At 37.7% G+C, this 20,689-nt stretch overlaps 1 protein-coding gene across 2 annotated transcripts in view; it reads left to right on the top strand.

The window, feature by feature from the left end:
• lingo2 (leucine rich repeat and Ig domain containing 2) overlaps positions 1-20,689 on the top strand; it is a 199,125-nt gene that overhangs the window by 64,870 nt on the left and 113,566 nt on the right. For both annotated transcript variants that reach the window (XM_017039506.2, XM_008326579.3), the window contains one exon: positions 7,138-7,236. The gene's annotated coding sequence lies outside the window, so the exon portion shown is untranslated. The remainder of the gene's footprint in view (positions 1-7,137; positions 7,237-20,689) is intronic.

Consider the following 20,689-nt stretch of genomic DNA (forward strand, 5'->3'; position numbering starts at 1 on the left):
ATGTTCTTTTAATTCGTTGATAACACAGTCTGGCAGGTGCTATCACCTTCTATCTTTAACTTCTCCATCTGTTTATGTTTTTAAAAAGGGCACTTCCCTGTTTCTTAAGTCTTTATTTATTTATTCTTTTTTTGTTTTTTAACCTAATCCAAGCTGCCGGCCTCAAAGTTGCTCCGAGTTGAAAGTTGATGTTTTTTGTGACATTTCGCTGACCTTATGGACCAATTTTCTCTGTTCCCACATGCTCTTTCATCCACATTTACCATTGTTTGGACATTGAACAAGGCAATATAGCTGACTCTGCTTTCTGCCCCTTGTATTCTCTTTGAAGGATGAGATGAAAAGAAGGAAAATACAGCACGTGGCTCGTGTATATAAAGCTTCTTCGGGGAATATAGATCACAGTCTGACATAATCTCTCTGTACTGTATGGAAAAACATACCCTCTAACAGTAAAGTGTCAGAATATGTAGGCGGGGTTGCATGGTCGACTTTGCATATGTGAAGAATAGTGTTTTTTCTGCTGTGGCTTTGTTCTCAACTAAAAAAAGAGTAAGGATTCCTTTTATTATTATTATTTTGTGTTTAGTATTGTCTTTAGTAAATTTGAATCCATTATTGTACCCTTTACCTATGTATTAGTTTATTATCTATAAATGCCAATCCTTAGTTAATCTTTTAGTTAATCNTTCGTATGCATGGGGAAAGAATGAGAATTTTCCTGCAGTTATCAGAATTAATGATGATAAATTATGGTGTAATTACCCATGATTAGTCCTTAGCTACTCTGTAATCAATCTGATTAAAATGTTTCAATTAATTGACAGCCCAATATATATCTATATTTATACACACACACACACACACACACACACACATATATATATATATATATATATATATATTTATCAGTTGGACTGCAGTTTCCAATTTTTTTGCTCTCCTCTTTGTCTTCCTGCATAATCGAAGTTCACCCTGAGGTGCGGGCGCCGTGGCGCTCACTGTCATAGATAATGACTTCGGCCATGTTTTCACCCTGGCTGAATTCAGACCAGGGAAGCCATCAAATAAAATGTAAAATAATAATTCACAATAGTGGGCGGTGTAAAATTAGGTCATAAAATACAACAGGGATGTGGTGATGTATCACACAGCCTGATGGGAACTAGGAAATTGAACAAGTTTCATTGTGTACCAGAATCACATTAAGGCCTAACTAAATTGAGCTTAAAATGTCATCCAGCCGCGCAAAACATGATAAATGAGACCAACTGGACTACTTTAAAGTTTAAGAATGACACCTTTTAAATGTGTAACTGCGTGCTATTTTTAGCTTTTTGGGTAAATTCATCAGAACCTTTTTTTAAACACGGCCTGTTTAAAATGAACATCAAGCTTTAAAGTGGGAAGAAAGGAAAAAGGTCATATTGGTGAGTACTGAATTACTACAGCAAAAAGTTCCTGCTCCCTTGTTATGCCTTATTCTAATCGGTTTTTGAGTGCACCCAAGGGATTGACTTTGGGTTGTAACACTCCCTCCTCCATCCAGAATGACTTTGGCTTGGCAGAATGACACAGCACTACTAGAAACCACTACTTTCCGTGCAGCTTAATGGAACAGCCACTGGAGAAAAGCTGGGTCAATCATCATAAAGTTAAATAAACGACCATCAATCGCAATCGATAACAGCCACTCCGAATATATGGAAAATGAGTCGACCACGTTGATGACTTAGTTACCTTTGTCCAAGGATGGCACTGTTCTGCAGCTCCACAATGTACATCAACAATGTCATAAATGAATTGACAAGTACAATGTATTATAATGAAGTAATACATTTAGACGGAGATGAAGTTAAGGATGTTGGAGTTTTCAAAGAGGGGGACAGGAAGACCATAGAGGAGATTTGTGGAGACAGTTGTTGTAAAACAGTGGTTCCCAGCCTTTTTTGGGCCCATTTTTTGACCTCACAAATTTCTGGCGACCACAGAAACATATTTTTTGCTTGTCTGTAAATACTCTTTGAGCATGTTTGTTATATTGTGTTACAAATACAGAGTAGAAAGATTAGTGCACAAAGTACTTAAAGGAACTGAAGTAGCTGTCATTTGTGCAGTCACGTGATCTCATCAAGATGCACCGACTCAGAAATGTGTATTTGCTGCATTTTGTTTGAACCTGATTTGTATTCAGTGTAAGAATATAATTGTTTAAGATTGTGTTTTGTGTTTATTCATAAGTTTTAATAATTATAGATAGTTAAAAATATATATTTATCCTAAAAAGGATACAAACTTATTGAAGGAAGAAGAGTCTTGGTGACAGGCTGGCCTTTTGTTCCTGGTGAGAGCAGTTACTGGATTGGATTGTTCACAGCCTCACCATTCATCTTGTTCCGTCATATCTGATCAGTGACTGTCACTGACAAAAAAAAAAAAAAAACACAGGCAGAGAATTCTTCTGAGAAATGAACCGATCCCTGCTTAAGAGTGGCAGGAATATAGTTTTCCCATCCTGCACTGGGCAGGAATGACCACTCATCAAATGTCAGCTGCCCAATGACTTGTCACCTTGTAAACCCACAGATGAGTCAGTAAACACCTCATTAAAAAGTCACCTAATAATGAGTCAATATCCGTAAAAAAATAACAGGAAAACGTTGTTGTTTCTAAACGGTTTGCTGTGGATTCTCTTTGTTATTCGTCACCTCTAGTTAATTTGAAGGATTTGTCTTCTGGTCACATTTATTTAACAATATGGTGACATTTTATTTTGCCCTGGGTAACGGCTGCGTGTTGTTTTCCACTAATTTCTGACATTTAATGGAAGGAAAATTCATCAATTTATTCAGGCACTAATTAGAAAATTAAAAACCTATGAAATAATGAGATGTAGCTGCTTGTGTGCAGGTGCTGTAAAAAATAATTGGTGCAAAAAATTAATTTCATACTTTGTTGCATACATTTTATAGCAATGTAACATTTTATAGCTAGTGTTAAAAAACACGGGTAATTTATAGTTTAGGAAGGTGGGAAATCTAAAAATTCAGATGAACTTACTCCTATTGTGTTTTCTTCTACTTAACTTCACCTGGCTTCTCTCCATCGTATTCACCTCCACTTTCTTCTTTACCTTTCCTGTATGTCTTTCATCATCATACTTTCCTTTTTCCTCAGCCCTGCTCTCCTTTAATCATCTAACCTTTTGTCCTTCCTTCCTTCCATACTTTCCTTTTTTCTCACTGCACTTTTACCTATAAATGCTTCTTCTTCTTCTTCTTCTTCTTCTTCTTCTTCTTCTTCTTCTTCTTCTTCTTCTTCTTCTTCTTCTTCTTCTTCTTCTTCTTCTTCTTCTTCTTCTTCTTCTTCTTCTTCTTCTTCTTCTTTGTCCCCCTCCTCTTCTTCTTCTTCTACTTCTTCTAGAGTATCTAAGCATTACCTCTAAAACGTGGTCTCTTTATACTCAAATAGTTTGTCCATAAACTCCAACTCCCAAATCTTCAACCTTAGTTGTCAATTTCAGCATCTTTGTCTTAGCCACCTGCAGCTCAGCCTCCAGCTTTTAAAACAATGACACTGTCTCCTTTTTTCTTCTTCTCAAGCTTTTTTTTTTTTTTTTTTTTACCTCATGTCCTTTGTTTTGAGTGATTGATCCAACTATTGATTTACAAGGTCTTCAGTTTACAAGATGAAGTGAAAAAGAAATATGTGCCTCTTAACTTCCTCCCGGCAGCAGCAAAACAACAACGCCGCTTCTGTAAATGTATTTCCCATGGTGATCCTTACACAAATTCTCTAATCCCACCTGCAGAATAGAATAAATAAAAGGCAAATCAAATCCAAAAGTGAAGTTACACGAGGAGAGCTGCAGCTTAACTCTGTCACTCCAATTTAGAAGGCTATGAAGTGATCCCTTCGACCATGTCTTCCGTTACCTGGGCCATTCCTAAGCCACGGATGATAATCCTCAAAGGGCCCTCATTAAGCCTTTGCTCCAATTAAGCCACACTTATTTTGCCGCGGCACAATTGCGCTGCGCTGCAGTGCTTAAATCCTCCGACAGTGGATTAGGCTGATCGGTGGGTGGGATGAAAATAGCAGCATTGGCAAGTCAGTGGAAGGAAGAGGTGAGCGTTTTGGAGGTGTCAGCAGCTGCCGTTCACGACGCCTGCCTGCGTTCGTCAAACAGTGTGACTTCAAGTAAACCGCCAAACGCAAACAACTTCGGACCCAATCGGCAGCTACAGAAAATGTGGCTTGTTTAAATCAACTGAAATGTGGCTTAGCAGATGGCGTCATGTTGCTGCTGTCGAACGGAGAAGGAGCAGAAGTGAAAACATTACCATTGGCCACATACAATATATATATATATTAGTTATTCTCAATCTGTGTAGTTATGTAACTGCAAATGTTATTATAAGAAATAAGAAAAGCACAGTGTTGCCTTTTATTAATTAATAGAGATTATAATCAGAAATGCTACAAGCATAACTTTATGATTATAAAACATTCAACCGTTAATTTTAAGGAAACCTAGGAATATAGTTGTATCCTTGCGGCATTAAGAGAACGCTAAGGAGAACACATTTCTAGGACTTTTTTAAGTTTTAAGTCTAAAGTTAACTTTACACATGCAGCATTTCTTAGGAGTGGATTATAAAAAAAAAAAATAGCGTGTTCTACATTTGTGTACAGTACACTGGTTCTCACTGACTCTCACCGGTTCAGAACCCTGCCAGTAAACACAGTTGATTTTTATTGGTTAGCTCTCAAAACCCAGTGGACACATGATCAATGGCAGGCCCCTGAGAAGGTGACAGACAGGGGATCTGACTGTGTCTGTGCAGACAGCTGACACTGACGCCTCGCACCAATCACAGCCTGAAATTCTTCACTCAGCCTCCATTGTTGTGACTCTCACGGTTGAACAGTCATGGATCTTAAACAAACTTTGCATTTTGGCTCATCATCGTTTATATATTTCTGGTGGTGGTTCTGCATTGGTTCCAATGCATGTTTATCCATGAACTAAAATCTTAGATGACAATTATTTATTATTTAATTTATTTTTTATTTTTTTGCTATTCAACTGACCTTATGTATATCCTCACATTACATTTTTTCATTCGTTCTTCGTCTCATTTCCGTTCATTTTTATAATTCTGCTTTTTTAAAGTATGTATTTGCCATTTCATAGTCATAAAGTTCTTTAGCCATACAATGACGGTATGGGAAAATGTTCTGGAAGCAAGGCTCAGACAAGAGGTTAAGATCAGTCAGCAGCTGTTTGGTTTCATGCCAAGGAAAAGTAAGACTGATGAAATTTCTGCTGGTAAAAAAGCTCGGCGAAGGTCAAAAGGAGGTGCTGTGTGTTTGTGAATGGAGGAAAAATGTATGATCGGCTGCCCAGAGAGGAACTGTGGTACTGTATGAGACACTCAGGAGTGGCAGAGAAGTATGTGAGGGTCGTTCAGGACATGTAGAAGGCCGACAGGACAGAAGTTAGGTGTGCTGATGGAGTTCCATCATAAAGAGGTGGAGGTTTGCTTTATAGTAAAAAAGGATTAAAAGTCAGCAGGAGCAAGACAAGATAGATTTGTGTAATCAGAGTAGAACAAAGATGCAGTAGAGAGTCGACCATTGAAGGTCATGTACACAGAAGAGTATGGAGAATTGTCAGGGGCGATTTGTGACAGTAACATTGCAGCAAAAATGAAAGGGAATATTTATAAGATAGTAGTGAGACCTGCTATGATGCATGGTTTAGAGACAGTTTTACCAGTTTTTGATCAAAACTATTAAATCTAATCGAATATAATATAATCTAAACTGTCTAATTGACAAAAGGCTGAGTTTTAACTGTCAGTTCAATATCCCTTTCACTACTTCTTTTAAATTCCCAATATTAAGGTATTTTTGGCCTTTAGTGTATTTGGTGTATTTAAATTATTTATTATTATTATTATTATTATTATTATTAGCCTTAACCTTAACTCTGTGATGTCTGTCTGCCTTCCTGTGTCGTCTCACCTGCTGAGTGTGTAGTACACACCTCTCTGCCTCATTCTGTTTTGTTGTTTTGTTGCGTATTTGATTTTGGTACCTGTCGTTCTTGTGGTTCCTGTCTTGGAGGTGTTTTCTCCATGTTCCTGTATTCCAGATCTGTTTACTATCGCTTCCCATTGTGTTTTTCCTAGTTTTTCCGTTGTTCCTACCTGGCCAAGTGTTCCCTCTCTGTTGGGTTTAGTGTTATATATATTCAAGTTTGGACTATATATATATGTATATATATATATATATATTGTCTTTTAATTAACAAAATAATAATAAAAAGGGACATCGAGGATTTTCAGTAAATCTGTTGGTAACACATTGTTGCAGTGACTTTTTTTTTTTTTTTTTTTTTTGTGGGGGCTTTAATTTTGGCACATTTCCAAATCTTTGTTTCTACAAATTTTTTAATGTCACGTTTTATGCAGCCTTGATGTTGGAATAAACCAGAGGGAAAGAAGAAGTTGTACCTACGCATACACACACACACACACATTTACTTCGCAGTTGTGTTCTGCTGCTCTTTAACACACCCTACAGCAGGCACGGGCGAGTGCACATTAACCAAGCAGCACTGATGATTCTTTCAGGGAAAGTAGTTGATGTTTGCCAAAAGAGAATGTCCTCATTTTGAGCAGCTTTTTCTCTGTGAAACAATTGTCTGAAAAAAAAAATCACTTTCTTTTTTAAACAACATTCCCCTGAAACCGTTGTCCGTCTACATTTTAACCACATGTCACTCAGCTGGACTCGTAGTCTGGAGCTGCACCTCGAACTTGAATGGCACAAACCTTGCGAAATTGCAGCTCCCCTGTCTCACTCCAGCTGATGTGACAGCATAATGAGCCATGGTCTGGCAGCTCTTTAAGCAGAGAAATGATCAAGTCGGTCAGGCAGACAGAAGGATGACCCACACACGTGTCACATGGGGTCTTATTTTATTTAATTTTTTTTAATTTTTTTGACATTTCTTCCAAGATTTATCCCGGATCAGTAGGCATTTGCGTTGGCTGGAGTCGGTTAAAGTTGTGAGCTCACTCTCCATGTCGTTTCATATTTGTGTTTCTCTTATTTTTTTCTTCTTAGATTATGAAGTAACTGACCTGTGAAGACACTCTCACCGGGTGTATTTTTAAAAGACCTCTCAACATTTCTGCGAGCGTATGACCATCTGAGGCCCAGCAGGTATGTCATGTTAGATTCATGTCTCCTTGGTAATGTGAGTGTTGTCTTTGTTAGTACTTAATGAACTTAAATGAATGTTATTGTGCTGGAGGGCAGTTTTAAAATTAAATGCACCATATTACACAAAAAAACTATATTCGTTGCTACAAGGAAAAATAAAAACTGTCTTGTTCCTGCGTTGAGACTGCTGGTGAAGAATTAGTTTAAATTCTCAAATAAAACTTGTGTACTGTGTTTACTGGGGTGCACAACATGAGGGTCACCCCAGTAAAAAGGCCTCTAAATACTGTCACAACAAAATAGAAGCCTCAAGAAATTAATTTCTGTTTAACAGACACAGGGGTCATTTACACGTAATATAATATTTAGTTGTATTTTATTCAACCCTCTGCTCCAACGTTGTCCCCTGACACCGAAGCCAAATTAACTGTGGTATACAGTCTATCTCAGATAATTAACGTGTTTGTTGTCACCAATTAATACAGAAATTACATATTCTGTATCACGCAGCATTGGATTCAACAGCTTCTGGTATATTGGATGAAATAATTAATTTGAGAAATTTACATAGTAGAGTGAGCTCCACGGAGAAATGCATGTCACATTTATCCCTGTATAATCTCAGCAAACGCATTTCCTTGTTGCTAGAACAACAATGCTGCGAGTGGAAAGTGTGACATTTAAAGAACAACAAGAGTAGTAATAAATGTCCCCCCGGTATTTGACTTAGATTACTCTAATTAAAACTTATTTTTACTCTGACATTATTATTATTATTATTATTATTATTTATTTATTTTAAAAATCAAACTAATAAAAACAAAATTGTATATTGTAAGTTTTAATAAGAAAAATAACAATACATTTAATAAATATTTGTACTTATCAAAATTATTATTATTAAAATATTATTATTATTATTTTTATCAATGACAACTAAAGCCCCAACTCCTGTTCAGGTCAGTACAGTTGACCAATATGAGGGAAATATATATATTTTTTTTTTTCAAATAAACAAAGAGCAAGAGGTTGAAAGAATTATTTATTTCCACTTTCTTTGCCAGTGCAAGTGGCATCAAAGTGACATTTTCTTCCCAAAGGGCATAAATGACACAGGATGTCTTTTGCTGAGTCACATGCATCCAGCCAACATGCATAAATGCCTGCCCTCAAATGTCAGCCTCTCATGTTTATAGTCCAACTTAATGGGATTTGTTTCCCTCTATTTGCCTTTAGTGTCACGTTCAACGCTCTCGGCCCAGTGATAGCAGTAGGAATCAGTATGCACTGGAGTTGTCGATGCTGTTTTGTAGGTTTGCCTGATCTGCTCCAAGAATACCTCGGAGAGGTTTTTTTTTTTTTTTTTTTTCCCAATTTTACACCGATATTACTTTGGACTAACAGGTTAACTTATTAGATATTTTGAGGTGAAGGTCAAGGGCGCAGGGAACATGCTGAGAAATGATTTTATTCACATGGACTCATGAAATAATTAGACTTTGCGGGGTTGCCTTCAGGGAAACTCTACATAACCGGCGTCTAACCCTCATTTTTTGGCTTGTGAACTTATTAGATTTCTGCTGGTCACATGTGTCAGTACACTTCTGAGTCTTGTGTGTCTGCCCCCACATTCATTTTATGGAGTTGTGCAAACAACGGAAACTGCAATTGGAATGCTTGGTGGAAGCATACAACCCCAGGGCAGTTATTCTACTTCAATAAATGCACTGTGGGAAAACGTGACAAAAAAAACGAGAGCTGGTCGGAAATGAATGTGATCATGTCGGGAGGGGACCATGCTGAACGACATGTCGAAAGAAAATGTGGCTTCCCAGACCCGTTCACTGCCGTGAGGCATAACACAATTAGACTTCAGATTGTTTTTTTCCTCTCCCTGTGCCCATCTGATTCCTGCTCCTGCCAGGGTATTCTCTTTCATCTGCTTTATTCCTGCGTATTGTCATAATGTAGCAGGCCAGAGTGCTCTCACAGATCACTGCTGCAGCTTATCAGCCAAGTGGTGCTGCTTTAAATTGGGTCCCTTAATTTAGTCTCCCTACATCCATTTTCAGGATTTCACTTTGAAGGGAAGCTGGTGCAGCGGTGGGAAGGAAAGATAAACATACTCAGGGTACTAAATCCCCAGAGTATTACATGAAAGAGGCATGCAGAGTTAGGGAACTGTGACACGCGTAGCTCTTTCTAAAGATTATTTTAACCATCCTGTGTAATACTCACCTGTTTATATAACAAAAAAAATTGTGACCACCATCATACTGTGTGCCATCAATTTGATGGTGCAGAACTGTAATTTGATCAGTGTGAGAAGATGGCATATTTCAGATTCTACGTCTGTCATTTCCTGCATTAGGGCAACTATTTAACTTGCCTGCCAACTGCAAAATGTATCATTAGTCAATGGCTGCTTATCTGCACCACACAAATTGCTGTTTGTTGTTGTTGAGCAACATTGTAAAATTACACAATTCAACTTCCTTTGGACCAAAGCATTGAGCAGAACCGTGAAATATTCGACTTCAGTAATACAGTTAATACAGACCAACATATAGAAATTAGTAGTAGGGAACTTCTTTGTTTACATTGTTGTCATATTGTCCAGCCTAGACGGACTTTTTGCTTGCTTGCTATCAGCAAAATCCACGATGTTGATCATATTTACAAGATTGACTTCTCTTGAGTCTCTGAATTATTATGTTCTGTTTATACCCTAAAAATGTTATTAGAAAATAAATATTGTGTAGGATTATTTTGTCAAAGTGAGATTCCAACCTGGCCAAAACGACCGAAATTATGGAAAAGATCATGAAAACTGTTCTTTATTATACATATTATAAATAAATGTTGCTTATGATGTTCATGACAGATTTAAGTTTAAGTTGTCATCTGATCGCCTAGTTCTTGGCGTACTTGCTGCTTGTTTTTTTTTTAAAATTTTTTAAAAGCGCTCAGTTGTGTGGCTCCATGGCAGTAATTACATTTACTCACAGCCTGCAGTGAATTTCAACATAGTGAAAGGCTGTAAATTAGCCCATACGAGGAGGCTAATACAAAACATGATGGCATAGGGAGTAAAACAAGTACTTATGTCAGAAGCGTATGAATGTCTTGTTTGCTCCCTACAACGAGCGTCGAGGTAGAATGGGATGTGGAGCTTGCAGCTGTGAAGGGAGTCCAACGGCGTCCTTAACCAGTGTGTTTGGTAATTCTGCTGAATGGAATGACAGTGTTTACCTACTGCCTGTGCGTCACATTAAGATGTGCTTCATTATCTGCCTTGTTGTCACATGCTGATGTTTCACGCGCCCGTTCCAGCAGCTGTTTACCAACATACATTTGATGTTATTTTTAGGGCCGTACACAGGGGTGTGAGAGTTGGAACAATATCCATCTGTGGGCACACTTAAAAAGAACAAACTGAATGGTGATTGAGTCATTAAAGCCACATCTGCTGGACTAATTTCTCTTTTATTTTGGAGGGAACAGGGCAGTATTTTGGCTTCGGTGTGTGCGTGTGTTTGTGTGTGTGAGAGACATTTCAATCAAGCCAGCACTGTAAAATGATTATCGTGAGGTTTCAGAGGCTTGTCTGTCATGTCAGTGCAAAAAAATGCCCCACATTTAAAACCCACTCAGCATGCAGCTTCAATCTGTTGTGAATTAAATTCTTCGGAACTGGTGATATCACGGGGTATCAGTAAAAAAATAAAAATAAAATCAATATACATTACTAATTATCTTATAAACATTTGGAGGTAATTATTTAAGTTCTGCCTGAACGGTATTTCAAAATCAAACTTTAAATAATGTGAACTCTTCCGTATTTCGAAACGTGCCAATCAGCCTCTTCGTTGTTTTTAATTCATATATATGTGTTGTTATCGTTCCAGTTAGTGATTTGAATTAACACTACATTCACTTTGGCTGCTGCTAACAGGAGCAGATCCACAGTTTTCAAACCTGTGGTTTTCAAGTTTTAAAGGTTGAAATCCACCCTGAAAACTGTGGATCTTAGAACTCGCATTATTCTCCTCCAATTTTTCCAAAGAATTGTTAATAAGGATGTAACGATGCTTCGTGAATCTGTTAAAATTAAAAACAATCAATTCACATCAAGACGTTAGGAGTAGGCTGCATTATCTCAAAAAGGCTGTAGGTGGCGTCTAAAAACGTTGAATGTGACCTGCTATTAATCCAAGATGTCAGGGTCGTATGTAGCCTGTTAGGTAGTATAGTTGTATTTGTTCATAATTTCTCTGAAGCTCATTTAAAAAAAATGTATCGATGGGGCATAATTGTAAATATTATAAATAAAAAGCCATGCACAACATGGAGAAACTCACAGGACTCGGATACGCCTCCTAACAGTTTGGCACAGTGAGTCAACATTCTTTTGAATTCTTTGAATTCCATTCTCAGGCTGAGCGCTGCCTTTAAAACTCCTATGTTCTCCTGGGATAATGTTCTATCTACAACTTTTTAATATTTTAAAAATATTCGTTAAACTGCTCGGTTAGAGAGTTCACCTGATACTCATCAGATTTAGTATCAACACATTTCCTTTTGTGTCTCTCAGCCTGGAGAGTTTGGGGATATCTTTAAATGATAGTCAAACTAAATAGCCGTAGCCCACGGCAACAGCTACTAGAAACAACTGCTGTCAGCTATCGTCTTCTAATGTTATACTGCCGGGAATAAAACCACATCTGCAACATGTGCTGTGGAACCTAACCAGGCAATGGAGCGTTGAGTCAGTGGAAGTGCAGTTGCAGTTCTCTCCTGCATTCATTCAAACAGAAGTCTGGTCTTGTTTCCCAAAATAACTGTCTGGGGGTGTTGGCAAGATATCTGATGACTGGCGAGCTCCGCCGACAGTATAAGGACTCGGAAGCCACTAAACATAGTCTGCGCTGAATCTAATTTCCATTTTCCATGACAACAGTCTAGATCTGTGTGCCATGGCTCACAGTATTGTGTCACATCATGTTCATCAATGAGAAAATCCTGGTTAGAAATCTATTAAATATGCTGCTTAGACTGAACAGTAGTTGACGAATGCATGGTTTCTGTGTTTATTGTACGTTCTGTAATTGTTTGACTGTGAATATGTAAGTAACTTTACACAGGAGGTCTTTGACTTAGGTCGGAGTTCTGTTCCTAGTATGTGACGTGACTAGATTTTCACTGTACATACCATGTCACGCAGCTACGTTAACACAGTGGTAACATCATAATTTAGGACATAAAAACACCAGAAGAGTCTGACTTACACCTGGGAGCAATAATGAAGGGCAAAAAGTTCCCAAAAAACGCTCTCTGCAGCTTCTAGCCCAGGCCCCACCACCACCAACAGCAGGAGCAGCAGCTTCTTAGCCCAGGGCTTGATACTGACATCATAATGACACGCCACTAAAATCACATTGTTATGATACAAATTTTGCAGTGGCATTAAACAAAGAAAGACTGGATTGGTAAGATTGAAAAATGAAAAAAAAGTAGGCTGCAGAGTGATGGAAATAAGCCTGCAGGAGTGATGAGCTCTCAGCAGTGTGAAAGTACAATTGACTCGGTATTTATTTTTTGAGGGATTTTGGAAAACATTGTGTGAATAACGGTGTCAAAGCAGAGTTTGACGAGTGTAGTGAGTGGGATGAGATGGACAAACAAAGGGGTACAGACGAGTGTGAAGGCAGTGATGTGTGAAGTTGTCTGTTCAGAGTAATGCAGTGAAGCCAGTGAAGAGCAGATGCAGTCAGCGGCACCACGGACAGCTCCGCTCTCTGTGTGCAGGCTCAGCAGGGAACTGTCCATGGTAGTAAACAGATCCTTAACTGAAACCATGTCTGAAAGACGTCTGTCAGGAGTGACTTTGATCCAGTTTTTAAATATTAGGGCTAAATGTGGAGTTATGTTTCTTTCCATTTGTCTTTTCTATCCCTTTGGTTTTTTAAAACAACTCTTAGATATTTCTGTCTTTTGTTTAAATTTAATTTTTTTCAGATGATTTAAGATTTTAGTGTTTTTAATTTATTTTTTTAATGTTTTTTTATCATGCTTATCTCTAAGCATGGTTTTCAAGATTAAATATTTTTTTAATTATCTCTAAGCATGGTTTTCAAGATTATTTTTTATTAATTTATTAGTAAATAATTAATTTGATATTTATTAAACTTTCTATGTATGTCTCATTTTGCAATATCTGGTTTTGTTTTGCTGTTTAATGTCTGCAATATCTGTTATGTTTTTATGAGCTTCTGATATTTTGTCTTTTTCTATTTTTTTTTTTTAAATGAAGTCAAATTCAATGCTTCTTAATTACAGTCTTTAGCATCCCAGGAGCAATTAGCCTCTTGCTCTCTTGATAATGTTAAACCTCCTCACCCTTGATAAAGGTGGGGGCGAGCAGGTTCAGTGAGATTAACAGATTGATATAATTCTGCAGGTTTAGCTGGTACCTTGGACTCATGAAGCCACTCATATGTGAGGTTGCTATGGAAACTATACTGTATAAGTGAGAAGAAAGTGACTCAGGCCAATAGCTGCTCTTTTTAAAGAAGTGTCCTGAATGCAAATACCTGTCCCTCTACTAGACTGAATTCATGGCCAGAAATGCAGTAATTTTATTCAATTACCAACAATTGACTGCCATTCTAACGATGAATGTTTACACTGTTAAGCATTAATTCCAGAGTCAAGCACTGTTTTTATTTCTTGTAGTTGTTTAAGTTCATTTTACTTTATTTTTTTTTATCCATTGTAAACTTATTTGTGTAATATAGTGTAATTGGCACCAAAAGTCACATTTAAAGCTGGGAACAAAGGGTTGTTTTTGTGCTGCTGGCTAACTTTATTTCAAAGCAAAATAGAAAAATCCTCACCATTACACAGTAACTGCTGCATATTCCCAGGATTGGAATCCACCAGACATTCCCGACATTTCCAGAAATGTAGTCTTTCTACAACTTTCATATTTCCTTAGGCTGTACTTTAATCTATTCCTCTGTATGAGTTACAGTTTTGGTTTGATCATTACTAAACTTGACCTGTATTTGAACTTCTGCAGATGGAGGACGAACACTGGAAGGGTAACGTAACAGTTGCCATTAGGAAATATACATTAGCTCAAACAAGATAAAAGAAAACCACCCACAGTCGAGAGACACAGATTTAAATAATAATTAGCAGTAATTAAATCTTGGGGGTCGACTGAAACTTGCCACGAAGCTGATCTCACTCAGAGAAAATATTCTGGACTCCAAAAGCTTTGTGCATATTCAGTTTTCTTTTAGTTAGTTGGACTAAGGAACAAAACAGTTGATACAAAATTGATTAAATTCAGAAGAAGTTTCTTTTTAACAACTTCAATAACAGATATTTAAACCTCTAAAAAGTCTTGGCTTAGACCCAATATTAATTTGATTTTATACTATTTGACTTCAGCAGGTTTAGTATTTGTAAAGTTCTTTTCATTGTAGACAGACCTGGTGACTCAAACTATACTTGATTTTTTTTTCTTTAGTAACCTTAAAAAATGATTATAAATTTTAAAACCCTGATTCTTTTAACTCATTGTCAATATACATACAATATACATTATAGTTACAAGTGGAAAAGAAATTATAATTAGCCCTGCCCGTATTGACTGTCTGAACGTAAAGAACTGCTTCCACATTTCATTATCGCAGCTCCGATGAGCATCAGGTCAACATCAGTGCCGATAAAAACTCTTTATAGCCTCTTTGTGACAGAACATTGTCTCATGTTATGATGAAGTGCCTCATCCGGAGCTGTCCACGTTCCGTGTGAGCGCCTGTTATCACAAATTACATCCCTTCAATAAAAATGCAATAATACCTTCATTAGAACATTCATGAAGTTGAAAAAGCCGATGACAAAAGACTGTGAGACTGGTTTTGTCTCGTGACACGGAGTAAATGAAGCCTGAAAAAAAGCCTTTGTTTGACAGGTTCCTGCATTCGTTCTGATTGTTTGCCTTTCCGTCGCCCCTCTTTTTCTCGTTCATTTAACGCACAATGGCAGAATAAATGTCAGATCATAATATATGTATATATATATATATGTATATATATATGTGTATATATACAGAGAGAGAAAGAGAGACAGAGAGAGAGAGAGAGATAACAACGCAAAAGCAAAATAATTTTCTTGTATTTTTTAATTTTCTTATTCCACTCGAGTATCTTTTTCTAAAATTCTCATCTGCTTGCATTCCAAACTTAAAATATTCTCACCTTTTTCAGATGACATTCAAATTATTTGTTTCACAGGAGGCAGATCAAAACACAGAATTTCCTTACAATGCCCAGGAAATAATTTGCATGCAGCAAAGCAAAGCAAAAGCCTGACTTTCTGCCAGGTCACTGTTGCTCTTTAATAAATTGGGTCATGCAGATGGTTGGCGTAGGAGTAGAGGGGGACAGGGCAGTGTCAGTGTCAGAGGAGCTAGATGATCTGCTCTGCTGACCTTTGAGGTGAGTAGATAAAAAAAAGATCATTAAAAGATTTTTCCGGTCAAAGGTGGAGGTCATTGTGACCCTCAGAATGACCCTGACTGAAATATTATTATTTATTTATTCCATAACTTCCCCGTGGTTACATTGTCCTGAGAAGGGTCACACCCCAGAGCTAGAACCAACCTCACCTGACAATGGGAAATGTCAAAGTGCCCAGGACAGGTCACGAGTTAATAAAGGTGGCAGTGGTGGCTTAGTGGATAGGGATTCGAATCCACCAGCTGCCAAGTTACCACTGAGATAACCTCTGAGCATGGCACCGTCCACACACACTGCTCCCCTGGCGCTCAAAAAAAAAAAAGCGATGTTCCACTTTGGTGATGGGTTAAATGCAGAGGTCACATTTGGTTGTGTGCAGTGGTGTGCTGTGTCACAATGACCAGGAGTTCACTTTTCTTCCTAATCCAAGCAGTTTTTCTGAAAAAAAATAATATCAAAGTCAAAAAGTATCTTTTTTAAATCACCTTTTTTATTTAATTACTCCAACTGTCTCCAACGGCTTTGAAAAGTTTTATCATCTTTGTCACTCATTCATTAGTGATACACTTTGTTCGATCAGCTTTTTAACCCTAAAATCGAAAAAAAAAACCTGGTTTAATGATTGAAGCAGCAGCTTTTGATGTAGCTTTTTCTTCTTTGTTTTATACCAAAAACTCAATCAAAGATGACAAACCTGATTTATAAACAGAGGCATTCTTTAATACATACTGCGGTCTAGAGAAGATATTTGAAACAAATAAGAGTTTGGTTTTTTTTAATTAGTTTTAGACAGTAACCCAAGGTTAGTCTTTACACCTAGCGACAATAATAACATTTTCTGAATTAAAGATCTCACTTACTGTCGTTTGCTGAAGCTGATGTTAGGATTGAACTACAGCCCTGTTTAGATGAAAATAGCTGGTAAATATAATGTCAATGTTTATATTTATATAATGTCAATGCCATATTTAATAATTCACGCCTATAGTAAATTCATATATAAGGACCGTCTTCTTCTTCATCTTTCCACTGTTCCCTTCAGGAGTCACCACAGTGGATCATCTGCCTCCTCTGTTTTTTCACTAACTATCTCCATGTCCTCTTACATCTATAAATTTCCTCTGAGGACTTCCTTTTATTATTTTTCCTGGTAAATACATCTCTCACATCCTTTGTCGAATATGGTATAAGAACTGTAAAATTATTGGAAAAAAAAAATCTGTTTAATCAAAGGGCGGCTGTAGTTCAATCAACATTCTGTATTATGTGGAACAGTCTCCAAATAATGATCATAATTGTGTCCCTAATTCGCCCCACAATGGGGGGATTTACAGTGTGAGTCTTTGCATGGTCTGCCACAGTAGGTGCCATTAAGTACATGGGAGGTGCCATTAGATGGATGTGGTTCTTCTGGGAATCTAACCCAGCACTTTCTGCTGTCTGATTGCAAAGCAGGTGTGCTAATGTCAAACGTGTAACACAAAAAAACTGCTCCACAGAGTGTATGGCTCTTAGTCATAAGAGTTCCCTTCAAATGTTTGGTGAAGCCTTTCTCCTCAATAATGTGAATCTGTCGGCAGTTCCACACAATCCATTTGACAGTTGTGTCACTCAGCTTGTCAGCCGTGGACTCATTTGCTGCTCTGAGATCAGTGCGGCTGCTCTGACACAAGCTGGACGTCTGACCTGAAGATGAATCCTCTGAATCCAAACAAAGGCCAGGCGTTCAGATGGTCTTGTGAGCTGTGTGCGTATATATGTATATCCTGTGCTGCTGATCTGCATGTTTGTGATCTTATTGGATCCTCCGATGTTGCTTTGATATCTCTAAAGCTACATCCCTGATTGGCAGTGTTTAGCTGACAAGCGCAGCTGATTAGCATTCAGCCACAAATGACTCACCTTCGCAGCAGTGTTTGTACTTGTGAATCAGGTCATTAAATGTCCTATTCAAAGAGGTGTTTACATTCTTTTTATGGGCCGCTCATGCATCAATTCACTGTAGCTAATGGGAGCATGTACAGTTCTATATCATTCACTTCTAGCTGCTGTACCGCAGGTTGCTCCTCTGCCCTGCTGTGGCCTTTTAACCACAGGTTAATCAGGGCACTGCATTAAAGACAAACGCTGAAGACGAGCTGAGCTGCTTGGTGAATGAAAAGAAGAGCCAATCTCTGTGTATTGTGACTTTTGAGTTCCCATTTAGAAGGAGCTTGTACTGTATCTTTCAGTGTCTGCTCAGTAAGTCCTCACGTGGGTTGGAGATTAAGAGTGAGGTAAAAGAACTTTATTCTAATTTGCTCCAGGAAGTTAATCCACTGGCCGCTGTGAAGGGAGATACGTGGAATCCTTTCGGTGATATTTTCCAGTGATTACTTTTTGAGTGATGGACATTAATGTAGCGGCGCTGCATGTGATATTGTAAAGTATTTTCTCTGCTCTTCAAGGCAGACAACGCCAACGCAGCTGTTTGTGTTGCAATGATTTAGGCTTTTCTTGCACTGAAAAACTATTTATTAAAAATACCAATATCCATAGCTATCAACTATTTTTTGTTTATGTTTTAATTAGGCTACTTGGAGTATCTGCTGATACAGATGTAGGATCCTGATATTTAACCCAGTGATTCCCAACCACTGTGCCGTGAGAGATCATTGTGCCGCGGAAAATTATCCAATTTCACTTAATTGGTCCCAAAACTGTTATTTATTAATTGCAAATATGTTTTCTTTGTTTGTCAATGTGTGACAAGCAGAGCAATTCAATCCTCTTCCGCTAGGTAGCAGCAGATGGTTATTAAAAAAAAAAAAAAAACGATAATCAGATCTTTGTGTCTTTCTTCAATTCCTGTCAGTATATCAGTGTTTTCTTCAGCTAAACAGGAGTACATTTTTAGTAAATTTAAACTAGAATATTATTATAGTTCATCACATATACTTTTTGTGAGATTTGTGTATAGTGCTGTGCCTTCGGGTTTTTCCTGATGTTGTATATGTGCTGTGGCTGAAAAAAAGTTGGGAAACACTGATTTAACCAATATCAAGCCAATGCCGATACTAAGTATCAGCTCAGACCATGACTAGTTTTAAATGCCCCATATACCTATACTATACCATGGCATACTGACAACCTGTTGGGGAAAAAGCTGAATATTCTGTTTTGTCATTCACTTATTTCCTGGTCTTCTATCTCGAAATAGTGGAGAAGGGGATGCAGAGAAAATCATAGATGATATGACATCTGCAATATAAAATTAGATTATTGGTCAACGTGTCAAAACTGGTCCTTGTGGTCCAACCAACTTCACCTTTCGACCTTAGCATCATTATCCATTTTCCTCCCCAAAGTTTGCTGACATTATAAATACCAAGACGTTAACATTTGTGCATATACTGTATGTGCTGTTCCAAGGTGGGACACCGATGACTCATTCTCCTCATGAATCTAAAAGACACGCTCGCACAGGTTGGAGTTGAATCAGTTCCATGCAGAAATAATCTAATCTCAGAACCAACACGGACGCATTGTTTCAAAACAACAGCGGTGATGTTGGATAAACCAGTTTGATGGGTTTCAACCAAAACACGTTGTAAAAGGCTGAGTCCTGCAGAGAAACAATTGTTTCCACAAAAGCGACAAACTATTTCACGTCCTTTCAGCACGAAAGTAAAGCCTCACTACAGTAACAGGATACGTAGATGTGATTAGGTTTCCTCGAGAGAAAAATGAAATGTTTACACTAATCCCATCCGTCGCCAGATATTATTTATTTGTGCTCCAATTTACCTCGGAACATTTCCATTTAAATGTCTCCGTGTCTCTTCCAATTCTCTGTGTGATTATTTATTCATCTGCTTCCTTATTTCTCCTCGTATCTCTGAGCTGGGAACATTCGTGAGACACGTTATCCGCGTGCAAAATAAAAGCAGACTCTATTTCCTGGCTGGTTTGGGTCACCTTTGATTACTTCCTGACCTTTAGTTTTGGGCTTGGTCTATTTAACACCATGTGCCCACCTTGTTTGTTGTCATGCTCCGTTTGTTTAACTCCCTGTTCGCCTGCTTTTGTATTTGCCTTAATGTTTACTCTGGGTAAAGATGTATTTGCTGCCTGTTGTTTACTCCTGGTGTTGTAGGAAAGAGTTTTTCTTTTCTGTTGCAGTCGTAAAGGCCAGAAGGACTTTTAGTCATGTTAGATTTACAATTTCACCGGTTTGTTCTATTCCAAATATGGCTGATAAATATTTCATTCAACCCTGATGTTCAAGTATATTGTGATGCAGCGGATACACACACACAGACACACATGCATACGTACAATATCCACCTTGTCTAAAGTGTAGAGCCATAAGATCACATTCAGATTCAAACATGCTCATGGACGTGAACCTCACACGGCCTATATTATCTATCACTGCTGAAACACACAGATTCAAAATTCATGAATATCAAATATTTGAAGACAGGCTGAAAATGTAAATATTGCAACAGCACAAACACAAATGCAGGTTTAAACCTCAGCTGTTCTTCTTCAGCGTTGTATGGTCATATCAGCCAGAGGTTTCATGTCTACATTTAATCACAGAAACTCCTCAAACGTGTGAAAGTTCAATTTCAAATTGGACATCTGTATTTCCAGCCTACATGTCTTAGTGCCAGCGTTTTTTTGAATATTTTATTAGCATGGATTACTACATCTGTTTACGCACAAACACGCGGGAAATTAGATTTAGATTTCTGTATAATAAACACATGTCTTGTATGGGACATTTTAAATAATCACTTTATATCCTCATTGTCCTCTGCACCAATACGATGTAATTCTCTTGTTTCTGTTCATGCACGATAACTACATATTTTGCGATGGCACCGTCGGTTGCCGTGGATGATGAAGTGATTTTATAATAATTATCTTTTTTTTGC

This window comes from Cynoglossus semilaevis, chromosome 15 (assembly GCF_000523025.1).
Source record: "Cynoglossus semilaevis isolate Cse_v1.0 chromosome 15, Cse_v1.0, whole genome shotgun sequence".
Taxonomy (NCBI): domain Eukaryota; kingdom Metazoa; phylum Chordata; class Actinopteri; order Pleuronectiformes; family Cynoglossidae; genus Cynoglossus; species Cynoglossus semilaevis.